The following is a 26,213-nucleotide window of genomic DNA, read 5'->3' as shown; positions in this document are numbered from 1 at the left end:
ATAAGTGGTCAGCCCCCTCCGAAATAAAATTCTGGCTACGGGACTGACCGAGGGCCAAGCACAGAGGCGTATTTAAGGCGGAGCTGTTGGACTTGGTCCCCTCCGACATGTGCCTGAACCAATTAATAATACAGGGTGATTATAAAGTCCCATGACATTTTTGGGAAATCGGCGACTGATAACAAAATAAATGATACTACAGTACAGAAGAGACACCAAAACTCAAAATTAACGCTTTTCCACATGACCTTCACAAAAGTAACAGTTTTCCACATCACCTCCAACAATTTCAAAACAAAAGTAACACTTTTCCGCATGACCTCCTCAAAATTAACATTTTTCCACATGAAGTCCATCAATTTCAAAACAAGTGTCCCAACGGGACAAGACAGCATTACAAACCTTCTCCAATATAGCCGGAGTGACAATCTCGCATGCATTTCGTATGCGTTCTTTCAGCACTGTGAGATTGGCAACATTAGTTTTGTAGACCTTCTCTTTGATAAAACCCCAAGCAAAGAATTCAGAGGGGTAAGGTCAGGTGAACGGGATGCCCACATACGAAGAGATCCTCTTCCTATCAAACTGTTGGGAAAGTTGGTATTGAGGTACTCTCGAACAGTGGTTGCGAAGTGGGGCGGTGGGTTCAGTAGCGTTTCGTCCGAGTTGCAGTTCGTCCGAAAGCGAAATTCGTAGAAAAATGATACAGTTCGTCCGCAACGGTTTAATGAGTTGAGTTTCGTCCGAGCCTGGCTGATGATGAGTCACACCTTTACTAACCGGTGGCAGCGGTGGAATTGGTGACTACGATACCTCAGTTTACAACTTTTAAAACTACATTGCATAGACAGATAGCGGAGTGTAGCGCAGGGAGTGCAGACTCAGTCAAATCGTCGAGAGAGGGTCCCGGGTTCGATACCCGGTGGAGGCACAAGTGGTTCGGATTCCACTTTAAACTGTAGGTCCAGTCCCGATTAGCCTTACTGAGCATAAAGTGGACTTAAAACAACAAATCAAATCGTCGAAAGGAAGTGAACTTGGATCCAGAAATTTTAGTCATGGCAGATGGCAACGCTTTCTTACTATCTGTAGGATTACCATATTTTTTTGGGTCCAACCCAGGACATATTCGCGATCAACTCGTTACTGTTGAATTTTAGTTTTTTTTTTTTTTACAAAAATAAATTGAAATTACTTAAAAGCCTTAATATTTTATTGGAACATTAAACTATAAATTGTACAAGAAAAAAATATTATTATTTTTTAAAATCTCTTAGGTTTGTTGAAGCTGTAGCATTAATAGCACCCCTATGTTTAACTGTTTTCACGTGTTCTTCAATATCACCTTTTCCTCTATGTTCAAGAGAAAATACTCCATTACAGAGTGTACATTGCAAACTTTTACTGTCACTGTCGTTACACAGTTTCAAGAATTTGTATTCCTGCTGCAGGTTAACGTTAAATACACACCTTAATTTGCCCATTGCCAAATGGAAGGCCCTTGTAAATAGTTATAATTATCAAAAACGTGTAGACGAGTTACTTCACACGCTTGCAAGACAACCAAGACGCTCACGGAAGTACGGAAACGTTCGAAGTCGATTTCTCGAAGAAAGAAAAGAATCGATCCTTATAATCGTTCGATCCTTGCCGGTCATAAATTCTGGTCGTCAATATTCAATACCGGTAGCTATTTTCATGCTCAGATTCTCAAATCCCCGGATATTTTGCAATCCCGGACAGCACTAAAAAAAACAGGACTGTCCGGACTAATCCTGGACGTATGGTAAGCCTATTATTTGGTGTCTGCACCGATTGTACTACGTTCTGGAGCGGTGCAATGTGTGATGTATGGCCACGTGATGCGTGCTAACTAATCAAATGAACGATTAAAGCAGCAGACAGACATTTGTTGAATCTTCTGGACTTGAACACCGCTATTTGTCTACTTGGTTGAACGTGATTTCCTTGCGCCAGCCTGACACCGGGATACACCTGCACTACACCTAGTGTCAAAAAGTGCAACGAACTAAACACTCCCCCACCAGCTAGTCCCGAGGCTAAAGCAAACATCCCCCACATAAAAATCTCCACTTCGAGTACTGAACGAAGCATGCATGATTTCGTTGTAATCTTGGCCGTCAGATACGTATGCAGGCCCGTAGCCAGGCAGGGACCAGGGGGGGCTGAGCCCACCTGGAACTTCCGTCAGCCCCCCCCCCCCCTGGCACTGAGGTCAGCCCCTTGACATTTGGTGAAACTATTCTGTGTAATTTGTTTGCAGTGAAAATGTAGCAGGAGATATTATTTTGCGCCCAACTTTGGTGAAGGATAAAGTCAGGGAGCATAAACAGCAGCTTTTACATTCTTTCATCTTATTTATAAGAAGAAGTCTTAAGTAGCAGCAAGTATTAAGGAGATTTTTCTGCTCTATACTTCAGAAAGTTTCCTCACAGGGGAGCTTCTTTATCTGTACCTTCGTTGCCCCTGTTGCGACCTCCCATTTATACAGAAATCTGTGACTTTGATGTCATTATGCAAATTCCCTCCACATCTGCTTCAAAGGTTAACAGCTCCCAAGTTTTGGGAACGAAGGGGAGTTCTATTGTTTCGGCCGGGGAGTGGAATGTATGCCCTATGATTGAATATTGTCCATCTTTTCTTGTGTAATATAAATGTCTGTATCATCAAACGTAGTATGGAGTGTGTAGTAAAGATTGATTTCAGTATCAGCCAATTAACACTTCAAGCGATATTTTAAAAGATATAGAAAAACGTAGTATTTGTGTGACATTTCTAAACTTCATGTAACTTAATGACTTCCCTCCCCCACCACACACATAATCTACCTTCATTTAACACTGTTAAACTTTTGAAAATGGACTTGATTTACAACCCCCCCCGCCTGATAACCCGTGAGCCCCCCCTGGAGATAAATTCTGACTACGGGCCTGTACATATGTATCTGATGAGCATAAGGAAGGAAGGACTTGCCGACTTCGCAGGAAGAAGACAATTATTTCCACTTTCATTGCATAGTCCCTTCAGGCAACCCACGGAGAAAGTCTCTTCGCTCGCCGTAGCGCTTAACTTTCGAAGACACTTAAACTCCTTTACGTTCTTCTCTCTCTGTCTTTTATTGCGTGAGATGATGTTCTGAAAAGCCAGCCGGCATCCCCGAAATGTCTTTACGTTATGCCAACCAAACGACAAAAACAAGCGAAATGAAGAAAATAATAAAAAGAACAGTACTCACTCAGCCCACACTGCACTGTTTCCTACTTCAGAATTTCTCCTTCCCCTCTGCTGTAACCTACTTTCATTAGTACCATTGCCGACCTTCGTGAGGGAGTGGTTAGCATACGACACGGCGCCAGGGGTCGATGGAATTTTGTGAGTGTTCCTTCATCAATTTCATCATATCATCACTTATTTTCATCGTTGCGATTAGCCCAAAGCGACGTAAAATGACCTAATTCAATGAATCAATGTTTTACAAATACGCTGTATGAAGAAATGAACCCCCGGAGGCGATTTTTTTTCCAGTCAACATGTGAATGCGGGTTCATTTCTTGCTCTCTGATTGGCTGTTGGAAAGTTACGGTGCTGTGATTGTGAGAATCTCTTATTTCCTATTTTCAGCGCAAATTTGCTGCTTTCTAATCTAACCTAACCTAACCTAACGCAACGTACAGCGCAAATAAGATATTCTCACAATCAAAGCACCGTAACTTTCCAACAGCCAATCAGAGAGCAAAAAATGAACCAGCATTCACAAGTTGACTGGAAAAAATAAAAAGCGCCTCCCGGAGTACTAAGTCAGGCGAGTGTACAGTGGGATCCATGAGTATTACCGTGCAAATTGTCCATCACCATGTTTGTGTACTTTATTTGACCCAATAAGAGCTTCAAGAATTAAAAGAAAACTCAAAACAAGCTATTGACAACTTCTGCACCAGCATACATAAAAATCCATCGCTTAAAAACACATAGGATATAAGAGAAAAATTAATGAAAATAGTGATGGACAATTTGCACGTTAATACTCATGGATCCCACTGTATAATATTCGTAGAGGCGACGGGGCCTTCCCGATGGCGTAGTGGTAACGACGTTGCCTTGTAATTCGATACCCGGTGGAGGCACATAGTGGTTCTGATCCCACCTTCAACTGTAGGTCTAGTCCCGATTAGCCATATTGTGCATAAAGCGGACTTAAAACACCAAATCAATTAATCAATCGAACGCAGAGGGGTCGGGCGGATATTTCCCTCGGGCGTAGGCTCATTAAAAATCAATATTTTGGCCTGTGTGTGTGTAATGCCCTACATCAGTGGTTCTATTGTGGTACGCGTACCCCGAGGGGTACATGAACTACTTGAAGGGAGTACGCAATCAGCTCGGAGAGAAGTTTTTCATCCATGGTGATCCCACTATACAGGGGAATCCGCTGACAAATTTGAAATCCACTCCCATTACTTTTGCGATATTGAACGCAGGTTTAGTCAATATAAATCCATCTTAAGAGAGAAAAGAAGGAAATTCACTTTCGAACGCTTACAATAAAATTTTGTTATTCATTGTTTTGGAAACAGAAAATCAAAACACATTTTGTGTTGTTTTACAATTAATGTCAATGTAAGCCTACTGTATTTTAAGTAGGTCGTGTAGTATCATTAAAAAGGTAAATTTTTACAATCTTAGTACATATTTCACTCCATATTTTGGTGAAAATAACTTAATATGTATTTACATATTTAGCACATTTTTACTACATATAAATCCGTCTCCTGCTTATCATTAACCCATAGATATTGTAATCTACTTACAACGAAATGAGGTATAACAGCTTCTTCCTTGTAAAGAGACTGCCAACAGACTACTAACTGCTTAGTCAGTGTTACAGAAACGGATATGCCAGTTCCGAACCTGTCTGTTATCATTCAAGCAGATAACATAATCGATGCTTCGTTGTTTTTTTCACATGACAATGTGACCTTTTCAAGTTCTCAATGCATGTATTGTTTACACCACAACTAAAATTCTAAGAATCTATGGATAACCTTGGTTTAATATATACAGTAGAGCGGTAGGAAATGTTTGATTTATGTGTCGAAAACATGACAAGACATTCTAGATCTTGTCATACAGACTTTATTCTGACCATGGAATATTGTGACTGGATGAAGTTTACGGAGTGAGCAATGTCCATGTGACAAGGTCTTGCGATGTGACACATCAAGTTCTGAGGGTAACAAAACTCATATATATTACATTTTTATTGAAGAATGATTTACTTTTATATCAAAGTAAAAATTAAATGTTTATGATATTAATACTTGATCCTTGAGTGCTCTTAATGTTATTGCCTTGTAAATTTATATTACTAGTTTTGATGTTTAGATGCAACACTTTTTGATTTGATTTGATTTGATTTAGTTTATTTTACTTCGCGTTTTGTGCCTCTTGGCTAATTTGCGAAGATGGGGATGAGTGATGAAATGATGAAATTGATGAATGGACATTCACAAACAACCAAGCCCGACCGGGATTCGAACCCGGGACCCTTTGCAACACTTTTGAATCAACTTTTGAATCAACTTTTGTAATATCAAGGTCTAGAAGTGTGCACACTTTCAGTTGTGTACAGCACAAAGCAAATCTAACGTTTGTTTTTTTTCCCTTTCCTTCGAGATTCAATCCTATCCCTTGTACAGTGGGATCCATGAGTATTACCGTGCAAATTGTCCATGACTATTTTCATTAATTTTCCTCTTACATCCCATGTGTTTTTAAGCGATGGATTTTTATGTATGCTGGTGCAGAAGTTGTCAAAAGCTTGTTTTGAGTTTTCTTTTAATTCTTGAAGCTTATTGGGTCAAATAAAGTACACAAACATGGTGATGGACAATTTGCACGATAATACTCATGGATCCCACTGTACAGTCAACGGCAAAGAATGATAGGCAAATTGTCCACCACTTTTTCATTATTTTTTTTATTCTCCATCCTGTGTTGTTTTAGGGAATGAAACTAAGTTGGTTCGAAGCAGGCATTGCCCTCTGCTTATTGACGTCATTATTTCAATTCATTGTAATCACATTGTGTAATACAGAACGAATGAAAATGGTGGTGGACAATTCGTCTACTGTTTCTTTCGCCGTTAGGGTACGATATTAGTTGGAGAGTTTTACAGTTAACCCACTTTTTCGTTCGCACTATGCTAAACCTTAGCTGCCAAGAAAAAGTGAACTGTCCTTGCCCCCTCCCCGTTTTAGCACCTTCCCCCCTAAATAAAATTGGAACCCAACCGTCTCCACTGTTAACCTAGCATATTTTTTTTAATATTTATGTGAAAGATCAGCAGCGGCGGAGCCAGGATTAATCATCTAGGGGTGCTAAGAGAATGCTGAATGAAATTTAAAGGGTGCGATGTTGAAAATAAAGAAAGCAATCATCAGGTACGCATGTAATGATAATAATTATAATAAAGTTTATAATTAATGAGTTAATAAGATCAATATGTCTTAACAATACTGTTATTAAAAGTGGACCAATTAATAATAATAATAAGAAGAATATAAATGTAACAGAATATATTACTTAGCTCGATTTAAGTTAAGATCACAAAACTTTGCATAAATACATATCTTCTAAGTAGTTGTATTTACAATATTATAAACTCAAGAAAGTATGAACCCCCCTCAAGCAGATTTGCCTACACTTAAAACTTGCTCAACATGCCCATATGAGCTTTTTGCTCAAGTGTGGAACTCTGTCTAATCCAAAATTTTTGTAAAAAAGCCCTCATGGATTCCATGAGAAAGTATGACCCCCCTCAGATTGATGTGCCTACACTTATAAAAGGCACTTCTGTGAGATTGTTGTCCATAATTCTGTCAAAATATGCCCCTCTTGATATTTTTTTTGGCCACACTTAAAACTATGCCAAGACACACCCACCTACACACATATATACACCCACCCACACACCCACACCCATACACACCCACACACACACACACACCTATATTTACTTCCGGTTTAAGTTCAATTGGCACCAGGCTCAACTTGCATATTTAGTATTAAGATAATGTAATTCTTCTAGAATTACTCTGTGACCCTCTCATTTCTTACATCATAAACATATGATTTTTCACCTATGAGAATAACACTACATATGGTGTCATCAGGTAATGCCTCATGGAATTCACAGATAATTTTAATGTTTGTCCTGTCATTCACCACAACTTGTTTCCTTTTTGAAGTGTTAATTACAAACATGGGTCTCTGTACCTTGAATTCATCTGGTGTGTAGTACATGTCAGTATTGCCTGTAGTAACCCTCTTGAAAGCCGAAAAAGCTTCATATAATTTGAGGAAGTCATCCTTGGACATGTCTAAATTGTAATTTTCTCTAGGAAAGACCTCATTTCTGCCATTTTTAAGATATATGTTCTTGATGTTGCAGTTATCAAATTTACTTGAATTTTTTTCCTGATTATTGTGTCTCCCAGTCTGAAACAGTACTACCACAAAATCAGGCATGTCGTATTGAATGCTGGAGAATGAATTTGTAGCATCAAACTCATAATATGCACCAGTTGCGGGCTTCTGTACACATTGATATGTATAAAATTGCAGAGGAATCTGTGGATTTTTTATTATATCTGCTTTGTATTTAAGAGCATAACTGGCCTCATATTCAACAACAGGGATTCTTAACTCCATAGTCTGAATAATGCATTTGCCTGCATCTGGTAGGGTATTAGGCAGAGCTTCCCCTGTAGGGTTTATTGCACTGTACCTCATCAAAGCATTGTTATCATTTGCAGCTCTTCTAAATGTGATTCTTAAACCACCCTTCCACATAATTTCTTTGTAATCTGAGAAGAATCCTGGCAATAGGCGCATCGGGAACAGCACTGTGTGGTTCTTAGATAATATCTTATCACCAGCCTCAAATCCACCTATTTTGTAGTAAGAAGCCTCGGTTTTGGATAATTTTAATGTGGCCAAAGCTGTGGAGGTAATGCCGGGATAATCTATTCTGTTCATAACAACACCATGCTTTCTGATCTCAATTTCAGAGAATAGATGCGGCACAAAATTATCTACCAATCTTATATTTGAATTTGCCGGATAATCGGTACCATCGAGCTTTACAACATCAAATTTGATGTATAGATCTGCTCTGTGGGGGTGTATAAAGCCATCCCCTACATCAAGATCAACCTCAATCTCTGTGTTGGGTTGATTTAAATTTGCAAATGTCCTCCTGTTTGGGGGGAATGATTGTAGCTCATAACTCTCAATATTTTCCATTTTTTTCTTGTATGTATTTTTATTTAAATATTAATCTCTATGATTGCAGTTGTTGTGGCTCCAGCAAAATCAACTAATTCTTCTTTTTCATTAGTGACCATCAATTCAATATTATCTATTCTATTATGACACACAGGAAAATATAATGTTGGGGATGGATTGTAGATAATAGGCTCCATGAATTCAGAATTAGGTTTGAATGTTGCAATAATGCCGGTTTGTTTGTGAGTGCCTATGCCATTTGATTTGGTGATCATACCCTCAGCTACATTACAGTGAATATTCAGAGTTTCTATGGCCAAGAATTTAGGTATATTCATAGCAGTGTGTTTGATGCCTGGTTCAAGTTTTGTGTTGTTCTCAAAGCCTAACAGCTCTCCTATAGTACCCAGATCCACTGTTTCTGTGGCAGATACAATTTCTACTCTGTGAGTGACAGAATTTTGACTTAACACTACACCTCTGGGTAATTGAGCATTTAGAGTGGAGAGATTATATTGCCCTGGAGTGATGACAATTTTTTCATCCCCTACTGCAATTGTGTTGTTGTGGTGTGTAATATTGGGGATTAGGTACATGCCATAAAATGCCCTGAGAGCTATTGTTTTGGGATATACTATGTCATCATGCAATTTGAGTTTCAATATTGAATTTTGGCTGGTGAGATGAAATACCCCCATGATGTTTTAAATACCACAAGGCTTTTTGAAAATCTTCAATTGATGGTTTATTTATTTGAGACATATATCTAAGAACTGATAAACACAAATGTCCACAATTAACATCTTTGAAGTTTTGAACACGGGCATTATTGTAATAAAGATTAGCTGAATTTAGATATTTTATTAAATTTTCAGGTGGAATACCTCCAAATGAATCAAACACAAATGCCTCATTTTTTAAATATTTAAGATAGCAAATCCAGTGAGTGCCCTGATTTTTGTACTCATCCAAATTAACAATGCCACACTCTTTGTTGAGTGGTTGTTCTGGCAAAGAATCAGACATGTACACACCTCTAAAATGTTTGATGCCCAGTGGCTTGATTAAAGCTTCAATATCTTGGTTTGTAAGCGGCTCTTGTTTTTTTAAACTTATTCATGGCTCTCTTAACACCTTTGCCCTGTTTCTCAATGGCCAGGTTATGGCGCTTCTGCTCATCTAATTCTGCCTTATTTTTCTTGGCATCTATTACTGTTTTTGCTATGGCAGCTGATCCCCCAGCCAAGCTCCCCACAGCCCCGAGAGCAGCTAAGATGGCAGGGATGGTAAATATGAACTCCCCACATGTGATTTTTTTTTTGATTGCTGTAATTTTTTTAATTGGGGGGTACTAAGTAACAATTTCATACCATGACCCTTTGCAATACAAGAATTTTTTTTCTTGCGCTGCTTTTTGGTTAAAAGACTGTCAATAGTTTTAAGAGATTTGAGACCTGCATAAGGTATTTGATACATAACACCCTTGGCCTTCATTGTAGGTTTATTATATACATATTCACAACCCCCACCCCAATTTTTGTTTGGTGCTCATAGCTATGGTGGTTCCCAATGCTGCTATTTTTTCACTCAAAGAAGCATCTTTGCTTACAAATCTGCCAAATGCAGCCTCTTCTAATTTCTTGTCTGCAACATGTCTCTTGTCAAGATCAGAATGTGTGTTGTATGCAATATCATGGTCTCTACAAGCAGCATCTAAAGGATTAACACCAGGATCCCCTCTGTTTAATCTATGATCCAATTTTGTACCGGGACCACAATACTGATAGCCTGGAATGTGTAGTTCAAATGGCAGCTTGTTTATAATGTCATTAACAAGGCCCCGACCCTCAGAAATATTCCAAAATTTAGGTGGTAGAGTATTAATAATTTTTATAAGATATCCAATCCCCTTAGTGTCATTCACTATAAAATTAGACAATTTTGTGCTTATCATGTCCATAATTCCAACTTTTTCATTGTAAAAATTGTGGTTCCCAGCATTTTCCTCCCCAGCTATCACCAATAACCTATCTACAAGTTTCCTGACATCATCAACCCACACAAATTCTTTGGGCAGGGTGTTGTATTGTTTGATTCCACTGCCAGTCTTGATTTGTGACCATATGGGCTTGATTAAATTGTTGTATTTTGCCCCACTGCTCGACTTGACTCTTTTTTGTGTGGGATCATTGTTCTGGTATAGAGCATCTGATTTTATTAATATTTCTTTGTAATATTCATAATCTTGATCTGTATAGCTGCCAGGTCTCTTCCTAGTCATCAGTTCCCACAATCCAGGTGTTCCGGGGTACTTAACAAAAGCACTTTTTTCTCCAAGATGAGATTCTGAATATACAATAAGATCATCCCCCATAAATGTTACTCTGAAATTGCCAATTCTATGTATGATGCTGCCATCAAGCTCTGTGTCAGCATATAAGCCAAACACCTCATCTTTATTGTCTTTAGGTGTGGTTAAATATTTTTGAGCAAGAAGACCCAATTCAATAGGATCCTGACTAGCCTCAATTCTTCGAGGAGCAATAGGACTAGGTGTATGAATACTGGAAAGTGGGGTGATTGGATAATCTAATATGTTCCTTGCAGCTACAGGTACAAGCTCTGTGATCAAGTTTTGATTTTGCTCTGTAACAGTTTTGATATTTTTACCTAATTCACTAATAGCATCAATTACAGGCTGTTCTGTTTGTTTGTGTTTTTCATAAATTCCTCGGTTCTCTGATTTCCATCCCTTAAATCTTTTTACAAGATAATCTCTTAATTTAAGATCATCAATTATTGGCCTTTTCATGGTTATTTATTTATGTTTCAATGTCTAGAAAATTGTTGATTTTATTTCTGTATTTGCCACTATTGGGTGTTCTTGTCATATCAATTGTGACAAACCCATAACTGTCCTGGTTCCAGCACTTGCTGCAAATCTTGGAAAAATCATTGTAGCTCAGGTCCCCACCTACATATTCATCATGTATGTGTTTGAGGTTGGTATGGTCTTGATGAAACACACATATAAAATTGCTGTTGTCTCGGATCAGTTGCTTGGGTATTTTTGAAAAAGTCTGTGCCAGGTAGAAGCAATCAATGTTTTTGTGCCGGCCCTGTGTAAAGAAATTCCTAACCTTGTTTTGATTATCCAGTATAATGTCATCAAACACAACAACAGAATTATCGAGACATTCATGAAGTGGCTTAACATCTGGTTCAAAAGTGGCTATATCCAATCCATCATATAGCTTCATCAGCTGCTGATATTTTAATTGTTCCAAGCTCTTAGAAAAGACATACAAGTGCCTGTTTTTCCAGTCTAACCAGTTGGGTGCCAATAAAAAATTATCAACCATTAGTGTAGTTTTACCACAAGCAGATGGCCCAACAATAAGACACCTAATATTTTCAGGCAGCAATTTTCCATTTCTCTTATTTTGTTGTTCAGGTTCTGGCAGCCTTTTTATAACATCCCAGGTGCTCATATTATTATTTTGTTTGCATCGATCCAGCTGTGTTCTGGAAGTCCTAGCCATTTGACAAGTAACTTGTTGCCTTTTCTGCGGATAATTTTTTCTATGAGATATGTGTCAGGCTGTTTAGTTTTGCTGAGCTCTTGTTCATAGAACCTGCCTTTGAGAATTTCTCCTCGGTGATCCTTTATTATATATGTGTTAAGGGTCCCAGGTTTAATTTGAACCACTGTAAATAATTCAGTGCTCCAGTTTCTTGTAAAGCCTCTTTTGAATAAGTGCTTATATTTGCTGATTCTTACTTGATCCCCCACCCTGTATTTGGCCTTTCTTATTGTTGGCTGATATCTAGGATAATAAACAGTGCTGATCAATTTTTGCTCATCAGATGAAGTTACTTCAGAGGGTTTCATGTTGATTGTGGAATGGACCGAGTTGTTATATTTATGTAGAAGTTCTGGAAGAATATTAATCCATTTATAATTACCTTGAAGTGTAAATTGTTTATACATAAGATTTTTTAAGGTTCTGTTGAATCTCTCTACAATTGAGGCTTTGAGATCACTGTAACTCGAATAATGTTTTATTGCCTGGCTTTTAATAAATTGTTGAAACACTGAATTATAAAATTCTTTGCCATTATCTGTTTGCAAATAGCGCGGGGATCTTCCACTCTGATTGATGATTGTTCTGATGGCTTCTGTAACACATGTTCCAGTCTTGGATTTGAGTGGCACAGCCCAGGCAAATTTTGAAAATGTGTCTATAACAGTAAGTAGATACTTGTAGCCCTTGTTGATTTTGTCTAAGTTTTTCAACTGCCCACTTGCCATTTGAATCAAGTCGCTTTGCCATAAATCATCTATGCCCTTTGTGACTACTGGGAGTCTCTTAAAATTATGTCGGGCTTGTCTGTGTAATTCATCAACAATAATTTCTCTAGACATAATATGTAAACAAGAATATTGCAACTATGGGGTGTTCAGCAGCTGATACTGCAGGATTTTCTAAATATAATTTATCCCCTATTTGTATTTTAAATTCCAAAGAGCCATCATCTTCAGTATAGGCTGTTTCCAATGTATTGGGATCTGTAAAATCCTCCAATTCTACACTGGTGATTTTCACTTTGTTATCAGCATTTGTTATTGATAAGGTGGGGTAGTGGTGTGCCTGTGGTTGAAGCCAATATTTGATCTTGATTGGTCTCAATGTGCCCCCAACAAAAAATTGGTAATAAAATTGTGCAGGGGACAGCATATATATTTTGCCACCTGGTGTAAATGGTGAATCATATTCTTTGTTGGGGATGCTGTACAATTCAAGAATTACTGAATGTTTTGGATTCTCGATTATGCCTGTTATTTCCTTTTCTGCTGTGAGCAATCTGCTTGTTACAGATTCAAGATGCTCATTGATGGTCCTAACAACATCATCATGGCCCGGCTTGATTTTTATGTCCACAACAAGTTTCTTGTATTGTTGCACAATTTCTTGGAGCTGGGTGGCAAAAACAGACAGAGCATTTGCTTGATTGGATTCCATGGTCCCTAGCTGTTGCTTGATATTAGCTACAATTTGTTGCAAATTTTCAACAACTGCCAATTTTGAATTTTGAGCAGTAAGATCATGGACCTGTCTTCTGATATCCTCAAACAGGGCATGCAATTCATTAATATGTTGATTTGTTGGTAGAGTGGCCACTGTCTGTGTGAGATGTTTGATCTCTGCCTGGATATTCTTGATATCTTCTGATTTCAATATGCGATTCACTGCTCTCTTAATATTTTTAAGTTCCTGTGATGTAGGCAGATTTGACACTGTATTTTGTAAAAATTCAAGTGCCAATTTCACATTGTTTAATTCAGAAGCATCAGCCACATTTTGCATAGCATTTTGGAGCAGGGCTATATCTGCCTGAGAGGGTGTGGATTGTTGTAAAATTTCAAGTTTTGTTTGGATATCATCTATCAAGTGATGAAAATGAGATAGTTCAGATTCAGTGTTGAGGTGATTTGTTGCTGGACACTGACAAGTGTATCTACAATCCCGGGCAATCGGGATTCTAGTACATTTGCCAAATCACTTTGCACTGCTGCTATTGTACCTTCAAGATGGGTTATGGAACTTTGAATTTTTCCAAAATCTTCATATGTTTCAAGTTGCAGCTTAATATTTGCTACACTCCGAGTTATTGCACTTAAAGCATCAGAAGATGGCAAATTGTTCATAAAATTTTCAAGTGTCTCAATTTTTTCTTTAACCTCGGCTATGGCATTGTTCAGAGGATCCAGATTAGGTATTTGGAGTGACTGAATCTGTTCCTTTAGAGTGGAAATCACTAGATCAAAATCTTCTTGTGATTTTATGCTTTTGACAATTGTTTGGAGTTGTGTCTGGACATTATTTATTTGCTCTTCCAATTGTTGTTTCAATTGCTCAGAGTTAATAGCCTGGGTCTTAAATTTGGCTTGAAGAGCTGCTACAGCTTCTTCCAAACTTTGAAAATTATCCAATGTGGCCAGGTCAGTATATTTCTGAAGCAACAATTTGAGTTCAGAATCAATAAGAAGAGGGTCCATGCATTGTGATTGCAAATTTGTAATTTCTAATTGAAGGCTGCCATTGAGTGTAGTTTGTAAAGCTTGTAAATCACTTCTTAATTTCTTGACTCTGACATCAAGCATCAAAATCTCATCACTGTGATCTTCATGTCTTGTATGGCCAAAAATATCATTAGGCATTTTGTTTAGTGGTTATTTATTATAGAGTATCTGATTCTTAATTCTATAAAAAAGGGTATAAGCTTGTCATAAGATCCAGGGATCTCAATATATAAGCAGTCACCAGCAGAAACAGTATAAACAGTGCCGGAAATCATGTTTGAGTGCTTAATTCTGTAAATATTTCTCCCTATTGAAATTTTAACATCACCCTCAGGAGTTGTAATAAATTGCAATTGCCCACCAACAAGTAATTGGTAATGATTTAAATTATTGTTAAATATGTACAATATTTTGCCTGTTTCATCATCAATATCTGTAAGTATGCTGTTCAGATGAATAATTAACAAGCCACTCAGTTTAGATATCATATCAGAAGAGGGTTGTGGTGTTGGCAGCTCCATAATAGCCTGTTTTTTGAACCCAAATAAGTTCATAGGCATGTTTATTTATTTCAAATCATGCTCTGTGCTTGTGCATTGTTCGCCATTTTTCAAATCACAATGACCCCATGGTAATGTATGTATGCCACATGATAAAATGCATCTCTTATCATCATGTGGGTCCAGAGCCACTTTTCTTACAATATTTGAAGTCAATAAGTGATCCACACTCTGAATTCTGGATTCTGATGTTCTGATTAAACTCTGGGATTTGAGGCAATTTTTATAATCTTCAAATTCAAGCTCTTTTTCCACAGTTACTTTGCCAATGCCCTTGGCTTTTTTGGCAACAGCACCACCACATGTTTTAATACTGTACATCTTGGCACTTAACCCAGCAAATGCCACAATAACATCACCAAGTGTCTCATCTTTTAACTTGCCAGGCACCTTTTTGTTGTGGTGTTGAATCCATGTATGTTCACTGGTATCAAAATATTCAAGCAATTCAGGCTGTGACATATCTTTATAAACATCTTCTGTTTGAATATCAAGAACAAAACTATCCGTGTCCATGTACATCAATTTTACACAATCACCATAAAAAGGTTTCAGCACATCATAATACAATGTTAACATATGTGATTTGGCCAATTCCAATATCACAGCCCCTACATAAATAGGTTTATCAAACTTAATCATTGTTTTTTTCATGTTGAAAAGTGCCATATTTTCATCATAAATTCTTCTATAATTGAAATTAGGCTTTGCAACCAATTTTTTGCTCAGGCTGGGGTCAGTAATTATTTTAACATCGGTATGTTTTCTGACATTTTCAATTGTTTTGCCATATACAGAATTGACCATCAATTTATACAATGCCTTATCAAATTGGCTCTTTGCAGATGTTCGAAGCTCGGTATTTGTATTAATATATGATTTCAACCATTCTGAGTGCCTGAACCTCAAAACTTTGCCAATTTTGGTCACTTGAACACCATGATTCATCAGGAACTGGAGGTTTTTGTAATATATGATATAACCCTGTTTTGGCTCCAGTGTCATCATCAATTTCTTCTGTTTAGAGCCAGGTGAGCACTGAACCTCAGGAATTGGGGGCAGATCAGAAAATTTGTTGTGTAAATTTTCAGGAATTGTCAGATCAACCTCTAAGAATAGGCCATAATTACTGTCATCAAAGTCCTGAAGATCCTCAATATTGAAATCTTCGACCCATTCAAGCCCTGCATATGGCAGTTTTTGCATCATGGCATAACCATAGAGGCTGTTGGCATCTACATACAGTATATAATTTGATGGCCGTGCTGGATCATAATCACGAATATATTTGTTATTTGCTCTGGCATATCTCTGAGAACATTGCACCATCCCCCCTCTTATACATTGCTCCATAAACAGATACATATCTTGATCTTGGATCAGATCCAATTGCTTTTTGGTGTTTAAAAACATTGCAGACCATGCTAGGCCCGGGGCACTGTAAAAATATATTGGATCCAGTTCATAATTTTTCATGGAAGATTTTCTGAATGCCTGCAATATATCAGCTAAGAGGGTCACATCAAGTTTTAAATATGCCATGTGATAATCACCAAATGTCTGGCATTTTAAATTGTTCCACATCAATTGGGCATGGTGATAATCATCATCAGTGATTCCAGATCCTCTGATTTTGCTGTAAAACTCTTCTTGTGGTGGCAGAGCACACTCATCAAATTTAGAAAAATCTGTAACATAATCATATGGATATACCCCCTTCCGCCTAATTAATTTCAGATCCTGATTTGGAAACAAGGCACATGTGATTTTGAATTGATCATCAGATAATTGAGTGGCCAGTGTAGCCAGGCTAGCAGATAAAATTCTGTAAGAATCAAGAAATCTTATGTGAATAGGAACACCATTAACTTTAATTATTTTGCTAATAGATATATATTTCTCATCATTTTCAGCTAAAATATTTAAATTCTGCTTGTCAAACCCCTCATATCTGATCAAATGATGAAAATCATAATTGGATGCTCCATGGCAAAATATGGGGACAAATCTTGGTCTCTTGATCTTAATATTACAGCTATTACACAGGGCCATTTTGAATTTACCATCTGTATGAGAATGGTGTTTCACCTTGATATTTGTATCTGAAAATTCACAATCACATACCGGGCATTTTTCTGCATTGTTGAAATCTTCAATCTGTTTCTCTGTTAAAGGCAGCATGGGTTTTGATTTTAATAAGATATTAGATGCTATGTCATGGCACTCATTTTCTATTCTATGTGCAAATATTTTGATGGCATCTGGTCCCATGTATGAATCTTTTTTACTAACAACACCATCCTGTACAACCACATAATAAAAGCTGGAAGTTTCATGTAGCTGGTATGGTGTAATTGAAGATTCTTCAGGATCTGGATTGCAGAATGCAAGAGGTTTGAGGTTTGATTCAAAATCACAGACAATATATGCTGGGTGTTCCAACAAGGCTTCAAACTTTTTGAATTTTGCTTTTTCACTTGGATTGGGCATCACCATATGAACAGGTTTATAGTTGCCACAGTATTTCAGATGCTCAATTAACTTGTTTTTAGCAATTTCTGCATTCACTTCCCGAACCCCTTTCACCATTTTTTGACCATCAAATACACTTAAACATCTTCTACACAACTTGAATATTGTATTGGATTTGTCTAGTTGTGTTCTCACTAAAGCTTCAAGATTATGTATCAGAGTGTAATGATATATGCCATCCCCTTCAATTAAGAGCAAATCAATTGGAACAGCAGAATCATCATCAAATGTACTGATTCTGAGAGGTTCTATCAAGCAATTGCCACGGCCAGTGGAACAAATAAATACATTAATAGATAATTGTTTGCCATTAATATCCCGGGCCTTTTTTTCAAATTTATCAATATTCTGAACAGATATTGGATATTCTAAACCCTCCATTGCCTCATCAAAATCATGTTCATGTTGTTTGTAATAATTTATTCTCTGAGGATTTCTTGAAACTGGAAACAAAGCAGCTAATATACACCACAAAAAGCATTTCTGGTCGGTATTTTCTATATTAACCACGGCTCTTTTGTTTTTAATATTGGCAGGTAATGGCAGATATGTAGATCCTTGCAATGGGCTGAATTCAGAAATATTAACATATAACTTGTGTGGAGAACCGCATAGGCTCCATCCAGACTCTTTTGCTGCAAATTCAGAGTGTTTAATATTCAATTGATCCATCAAACTGCTTATTATTGTGTCTGAATTTGCATTTGAATATACAGGTACAGTTTCTGTTATGTGGGGCTGTGTAAATTTTGTGCCGTTTGGTTTCTTATATTGTGCAAACAATTTGAGGGAGAGCTTATAAGAGCCATTTTGTGCATTTAGAATTGCCTGGACATCAGGATTTACACTGTTCAAAAAATTATTAATACCACATCTTGGCTCTGATACAAACCGATAATCTCTTAATTGGCAATTAAAACTGCTATGGATAGGTTCATAGCGTGGCTGCTTTGCTGCTCTGGCATTAACAGGTGCTTCATGCTTCCTTTTCAGACCTGATGTAGATGGTTGTGAGGGCAATGTTGATGACTGTGCAGAACAAGTATTTTTATGTGTATATGTGAAGTATTGCATGTTATATTCTCTATGGCATTTGGGGCATATTTTTGTGGGAGTTCTGTATTTGTCTGGGTCACAAATCTTTTGGTGCTTGGCCCAATTGGGGCTGGATATATTTTTTTTGCATTGATTACAATATTTTTGACTTGGCATTTTTGTTGTTGTTTATTATATACAATTTCTTGGGATTCAAATCAAAATTCTATGCTTAATCAGTTGGGTTCAGCACTGTGCTTTGTGTGTGTGTGTGTATGTGTGTTAATATTTTTGGCTTTGGTATTTATATAAAATTTCTTGGGGTTCAAATCAAAACTCTATGCTGGATAAAAAATATCAGTTGGGTTCAGCAGTGTGATTTGTAATTCAATTTATACAAATCTGCAATATTTTTGTGTTTAAAAAATATAAGCAGCACTGGAACAATACAACCTTACTCTTCAACAGCTCTTACAATACTGGCTGATATGCAATGCAAAATCTCTTTATATACCCTAAGCACGGACCGCATTGAAAACATCTGGGTGGGTGTGGGTGTGTATGTGGGTGGGTGTGGTCAAGGTCAAGGTCAACATCAACGTCAACGTCGATGTCGACATCAACGTCAACGTCGGGGTCAACGTCAACGTCAACGTCAGCGTCAACGTCAGGGTCAAGGTCAATATGTGTGTGTGTGTGTGTGTGTGTGGGTGTGTATGGGTGTGGGTGTGGGTGGGTGTATATATGTGTGTAGGTGGGTGTGTCTTGGCATAGTTTTAAGTGTGGCCAAAAAAATATCAAGAGGGGCATATTTTGACAGAATTATGGACAACAATCTCACAGAAGTGCCTTTTATAAGTGTAGGCACATCAATCTGAGGGGGGTCATACTTTCTCATGGAATCCATGAGGGCTTTTTTACAAAAATTTTGGATTAGACAGAGTTCCACACTTGAGCAAAAAGCTCATATGGGCATGTTGAGCAAGTTTTAAGTGTAGGCAAATCTGCTTGAGGGGGGTTCATACTTTCTTGAGTTTATAATATTGTAAATACAACTACTCTTCTATCATAGAAATTAATGGATTAATTACTGAATTACGTTCAGCTGATGAAAAAAGGAAGTCCATCATCATTATACGTATTTATGCACATTCTTTAACGAATATTAGTTGTAAAAGTTAAGTGTTTTCGGTTGAAATACGTCTCCAAAAAGGGGTGCGGAAGAATATTAAGGGGTGCGCAAACACTCCTTCGCATCTACCTAGCGCCGCCCCTGACGATCAGCAATGCCAAATACCACATGCGGTACCAGGAAGGTTCGAGGGCTGCTTCAGTACCCCTTCTTCTCAGATTTTCACCCCTTCAGTCCCCTATTTTTCATGTCAATACATGTAGAGGAGAAGGTCTAAATATGGGCGAAGGTTTAAATATGGGTTTTGGAGTTATCAGCGCTCCTGGGTGCTGCAGCCTGGCAGAGGCTATTGGAACTGGTTATCTGTCAAGGACAAAGGTTGCGGCGCCAATTCGCAAGAGAAAGTGGTGGTTAGTTTCGGCCTTGGACGCTGTTATAGAATTGCGACCTCCGAAAACTTTTTGCAGGTACGTTTTAACTCGGCGTTTTCTGAATTCTCATCTGCTTTGTATAGCTTATGATATTAGCGGTACATAAGACAAATGTGGGCTTTTATAATTCCATGACTTGTTTGTGAAATATGTACCACAGAGAACGAAAATAAATTGAAGAAGAAAAATAGCGTGATGGTCTAAATATGGGCTATGACATGAGGTCTAATGCTGAGATGACATTTTCAACAAATATTTGGATGTTTTTCTTAATTTGGATTTTTCCCATTCCGCGTGATTTTCAAAGCAACAGATTATTCATAAATATGAATTTTATAATGTTTTAGCGATAAATGACCGTTTTTTTTACATTTTAATTGCTTTTTGTGATATTGTCATTAGTAGCCCATATTTAGACCACACTTTTGAAATACATAATTTTACCATATTTTGGAAATTGCTTTTTTTGTTAAAAAAAATGGAGACCTTCTATACTTTAGCATGCTATTACATTTAAGTATATATTTCATAGATATGAATTTTAAAGGCAGGTGCTTGATATATTAATTTTTCCTCCGAAAATGACAACGTAAAAAGGGGGGCCCATATTTAGACCTTTTCCTCTAGTAATAAATAAAGAATGAAAGGAAGTGTATTACTAAACCGGATCCCACTTCGACAGAGTGTCTACCAAAATAAATCCAAAATTCTTGACTTTTTCTTGACCTTTTTTTAGTATTTCTTAACCTTTATTTGTATGACCTCTACTTAAGTAAAGTTGGAAATTAGCAATTAAGAAAATAAATATTTATTTAATGAAAAACACCCTACGAAAAGGCCAGTATGGTAAAAACTGAAGCTGTATTTAACAAGAGAATTACACTTCCTTTATCAACCTATAGTATTAATGCATTTTGGATTACATTTGGCAGGCTAGTGAGGCTCTGGCGTCAGGGCTCATGGCCAGTATAATCTTATATGAGGCTCGTGTTGTCGTTCCTATCAGTGGCGTATACTGAGTCAAAAGATCTGGGCTATCTCACTATGTCACGTGGTCCTAGGCTATGAATAGAAATCAGGTTGCCAACTCATAAGAAATCAGGTTGCCAACTCATAAGAAATTAGGTTGCAAACTCATAAGAAATAAAAAAGGTAAAGGTAAAGTGTTCCCCTGTGCATAGCACCACGCCATGAAGGCGTATAGGGGGTGTGGGGGTAACGCCCCACATAAGAAATCAGGTTGCAAACTCATAAGAAATCAGGTTGCAAACTCATAAGAAATCAGGTTGCAAACTCATAAGAAATCGGGTTGCCAACTCATAAGAAATCGGGTTGCCAACTCATAAGAAATCGGGTTGCCAACTCATAAGAAATCGGGTTGCCAACTCATAAGAAATCGGGTTGCCAACTCATAAGAAATCGGGTTGCCAACTCATAAGAAATCAGGTTGCCAACTCATAAGAAATCAGGTTGCCAACTCATAAGAAATCAGGTTGCCAAATCCAGAATCACCATCATCATTTCATTGATATGAATAATTCTATTTACAATTTCTGATCGATTTTTCTCCTGTATTTTATTCTCTAGACTTCAGGCTTCGCAGATATCCTAGCTAGCTATATATTTGTGATTGTCCCTTCATCCATCTTATCTTACCACCATTCATCCTTATCTTCGCGATTACCCAAAGGTGCAGAAAAGTGAAGTAAAATAAACTAAACGCACGGCCATGAAAATAGGCGTCTGGGCAGAATTGCGCTGGTGCCACATCTGGGAAAAGCAAAGCGAGAGCGGGACAAAAGTCGCTGGTTGCCGCGCGCTGTGTGGCAACGTTGCCTAGTTCGAGCGTGAGGCCGACTTCTCTCCCTGACCTTTCGAGCAAATACTGTCAGTTTGTATCACAAGGATTACAAAGAGCAACTCTACAACGAGGTCTTTCATTCTCTTAAAGCTCCAAACACACGATGTTGTGCTCCGACGTGGCAACAGCGCACACTTCTGCCACCCGCCTAATTTCTTGGCCCTGCGTTTAAATGAATCAATCAGTAATTGTGATAGCAAAAATTCTTGACCACAAGTATAATTTCTTAACCTTTTATTGACTTCTTGATCTATTTGTTGATTTATTTACTTTTTCTTGACTGTAGACAGCATGTTCTAGAAGATGCGACGTTGCCAAGTATCTAGCAAAAATAGTTACGCAAATCGTACGGGGCAGGTAGAACGAAAAACCCGTTCGGTGTAACTCTAGAACTACCTCCTTGTGACGCATTTCACTCATACACAGACAAGGTAAAAGATCGAACTTAGTTTCCGCAGCAATCATTATGAAACCTAATTCAAGGCTCCTTTTTTCGGGTACCGAAATAGAATTTGAGTCTTCCTCAAAAATAAAACTAAAAAGACTGCACATCGCAAATATAAGCATCAAGGTGAAAGAAAATAACATATCTAACGTTGATTCGCGTGTCATGACACATTACGTCATCCCAACTCAACACAATTCCTCAGCCAAATTACGTATAACCAGTCATGTTCCCGTCCACTTCCTTCATTTCCAGATAGAGAGACAAGAAGTGAATGCCTAGTATTGTGAACACCACATTTATGGAATATGTCTAGTCATTGTCACTTTTGAATTATAGGAATCCCGGGGGGGGGGGGGATATCCCCCCAGCAAGCAATATTTTTGCATAGCATACCCCCAGCTGTCTCATTGCCGCCATGATAAACCATAGGAGCAAGAAGTTCGACAAAACATCCCCCACCTAACATTTTCCATTTAAGAGGGAGGTGGAGTTTGGTGAAGGTCGCCGTGGAAAGCGCTTAAATTTAACATGGGCTTTTTTGCATTTTGTTGAATATAACGTTTTAGGACAAAAATTTGCCGGAAAACACGCAGTGGATGTGAAGTTAGTTTATGAAACTTTGAGTACATGACACATTTATGCAATTTCAGTTCGTTAAATGTGCACAAATTAAATTATTTTTTTTCAATTTCCCATAAGGAAATACGTAAATAAGCACAGAATGGTTATAGGATTTGTGGGTAGCACCAACGAAAATGGCCATTATGATGCATACTAACGTAATGGTCAATCCTTTTATGACTAAGCTAGGGAGGGCTTTTCTTTCAAAAGTCACTTGCACAGCCCAAAATGATTGTTTAAAAATGTCATGTATTATCGACGGCGAAAGATACGGCCGCTTCAGCCGAATTTCATTCATCATAGTTCGCCACTTGGCCACTAGATGTCTCTGTTCGAAAATAGTCCATTTGTAGAAGGAGAGCAAACCACAGCCAGGGTTGTTAAAGGTCCAGGAATTTTAATTAATTCAATTCCGGTCCAGGAGAGAAAATCGGCAAGCGTAAATAGATTCTGGACCGTAAAGAACGTTTTATCTCTAAAGTATTTCAATTCGGTCCAGGAACCCTTTTTCCAGATGAATATAAATTCGGTCCAGGAACATTTTTTCACGGATCAATTTAAATTCGGTCCAGGAATCCTTTTCCGGAAGAATTTAAATTCGGTCCAGGAATTTTTTTCCGGAAGAATTTAAATACGGTCCAGGAATCTTTTTCGGGAAGAATTTAAATTCGGTCCAGGAATCTTTTTCGGGAATAATTTAAATTCGGTCCAGGAATCTTTTTCGGGAAGAATTTAAATTCGGTCCAGGAATTTTTTTCCGAAGACTTTAAATTCGGTCCAGGAATCTTTTTCCGGAAGAATTTAAATTCGGTCCAGGAATATTTTTCCGGAAGAATTTAAATTCGGTCCAGTAATCTTTTTCCGGAAGAATTTAAATTCGGTCCAGGAATCCTTTTCCGGAACAATTTAAATTCGGTCCAGGAATCTTTTTCCGGAAGAATTTCAATTCGATCCAGGAACCTATTTACCAAACCAATTTAAATACGGTCCAGGATCTTTTTTCCGGAAGAATATAAATGCGGAACCTCTTTGCCGGAAGAATTTAAATTCGGTCCAGGACCCTTTTTTTACGGATCAATTTCAATTCGGTTCAGGAACCTTTTTACCAAACTAATTTAAATACGGTCCAGGATCCTCTTTTCCGGAAGAATTTAAATACGATCCCCGAACATATTTTCCGGATCAATTTAAATACGATCCAGAAACCGTTCTTCACGGATCAATTTAAATACGGTCCAGGAACCTTTTTTTCCAGACCAATTTAAATTCGGTCCAGGAACCTTTTTTTAATCAAACAAAACGCAACTGAGAATGGGGAGAGGGGTGGGGCAAGGGCAGTTTACTTTGTCTTAGTAGGCAAGGCCTGTGACGTTCCTTTCTGGTGTTCGCCACTGGATCACTACGTCACGGTAGCAGCCCAATCTCCCTGTGCGGCGGAGTTATGAGACTCTCCTTAATGTTATGCTACACTGAGCATTTTCAGGACGTACGATTAGGGAAAGAAATAGCTTCTTGCCATTTTACAAGTTTAATAACACAATTTACCTTTAAACAATCACTGCATAATAACACAAAGATATTCACAAATACAAACACATTTCAATTAAGCTGCGGCTTTTCCTTTATAACAGTGTTTTTCACAAAATTAACATCATCTCACGCAACTCAACTTAATTTTTACCTTTTCAGGCACTGTTGTCCCGGCAACGGAATCAATAAAAGATTAGACAGTTCTACAAATGTTTATAAACCGGAAATGACTTCCTCTTCCGATATTGCGTGTAACAAATGTACAGCCAAATTTACAAATTTAAATCAACACAAACAACAGTATTGAAACTAACAAATAAATCAAACAGATTTCTGTGAAATTAATAGAAAATAAATAAAATATTACATATGGCCAAAATAAACAAGGCGTATCAGGCTTAGCATTAAAAATCTATAGTGCATGTGTAAAAGTCCCCTTTAATCAACGCCACTGTATGCAGGTAACGGTGGCGTCAGACATTTTGTTTTGTTTAGGGCTTTCATAAACATCAGATACTTAGAGGGAGGAAAATCAATTGTGAGAAAACATGTTTCAAACACGCCAGTCATTGAATTATTTCGCCACCAAACCTAGTAAATACCTCTGTGACACATAAAAATCCTGTAAAACCTCAAAAAAAATAATATAAAAACCTAAAAAAAATGGTTTAATTTAGACCTAAAATAGGTTCTAACAAGCAAAGTAGGTTATTTTAGGCTCTATAAAACTTCGTCAGTTGTTTCGTTTTTTTAATGAAACTCTGATATAACTTGTTATTTCTTATTTACCTGCAAAGGAAAAAATAGGTTAAAAACCTGAAATCCGACGTCTGGTAATGAGATAATTGGAGGCAAAGCATTCAGCTTTCTAATGATGAGTTGTGTAATGTGTTTATCATGCATGTTACATGTAGATTACTTTGTAATCCTTACGTAAAATAGTCTGAAACAAGGAAGGTTATAAAAGAGGACCGATAATGCTACAATCGACTCAAAAAGGCAACAAGGAATAAGTAAGCCTTCATGAAAAGAGTAGGAAACCGGTTTCTCACACCTTGTTGTTAATTGAACGAAAGGACTCCAGTAGAAAACTGTTCGGTTTTTAATAAACAGAAAATGTGTGCATCGTAGACTGGCAAACACACAAAACTTTGCACTTGCTCTCAACATGCACACGCCTTGTTGAACTGACTGACAGACTTTGCTTTCAAAATCCTCTCACCTTTTCACTTTCTTATTGTTTCTGCAGCATTTTCCTTGCGTCATTTTTTCGCAGGTTTCCTGGTAGCTACAGTAGAAACTTACAAATCAACTATGTAAATTTACCAGCGATGTAGAGCATGGTTGATTGATTGATTTAGTTTATTTTACTTCGCGTTTTGTGAAATTGATGAATGGACATTCACAAACAACCAAGCCCGAGCGGGATTCGAACCCGGGACCCTTGATGTAGAGAATGGGATACATAGACTGATTGATTTGGTGTTTTAAGTCCACTTTATGCGCTTCGACGTCAGGGGTTCCGGGTTCGAATCCTGGCCTGGGCATGGATATTTGTGAGTGTCCATTCAATTCATCAATTTCATCACATCATCACACATCCCTATCTTCGCAAATTAGCCAAAGTGGCACAAAAAGCGAAGTAAAATAAAGCAATTCAATCAATCAATT

General features: G+C 37.7%; 1 protein-coding gene across 3 annotated transcripts in view; it reads right to left on the bottom strand.

The window, feature by feature from the left end:
* Positions 1-26,213, bottom strand: part of LOC145981981 (aldehyde dehydrogenase, dimeric NADP-preferring-like) — a 183,758-nt gene that overhangs the window by 93,324 nt on the left and 64,221 nt on the right. The window contains exon 1 of one of the 3 annotated variants that reach the window (XM_083115498.1): positions 4,830-4,904. The exons of the other annotated variants lie outside the window; for them this stretch is intronic. The gene's annotated coding sequence lies outside the window, so the exon portion shown is untranslated. Of the gene's footprint in view, positions 1-4,829; positions 4,905-26,213 lie in introns of those variants that run through there. 3 annotated transcript variants of the gene reach the window in all.

The sequence above is a fragment of the Lepisma saccharinum genome, chromosome 30 (assembly GCF_977018435.1).
Source record: "Lepisma saccharinum chromosome 30, izLepSacc3.1, whole genome shotgun sequence".
NCBI classification, from domain to species: domain Eukaryota; kingdom Metazoa; phylum Arthropoda; class Insecta; order Zygentoma; family Lepismatidae; genus Lepisma; species Lepisma saccharinum.
The sequence above is the reverse complement of the archived record's forward strand: the minus strand, read 5'-3'. Positions and strand labels throughout refer to the sequence as shown.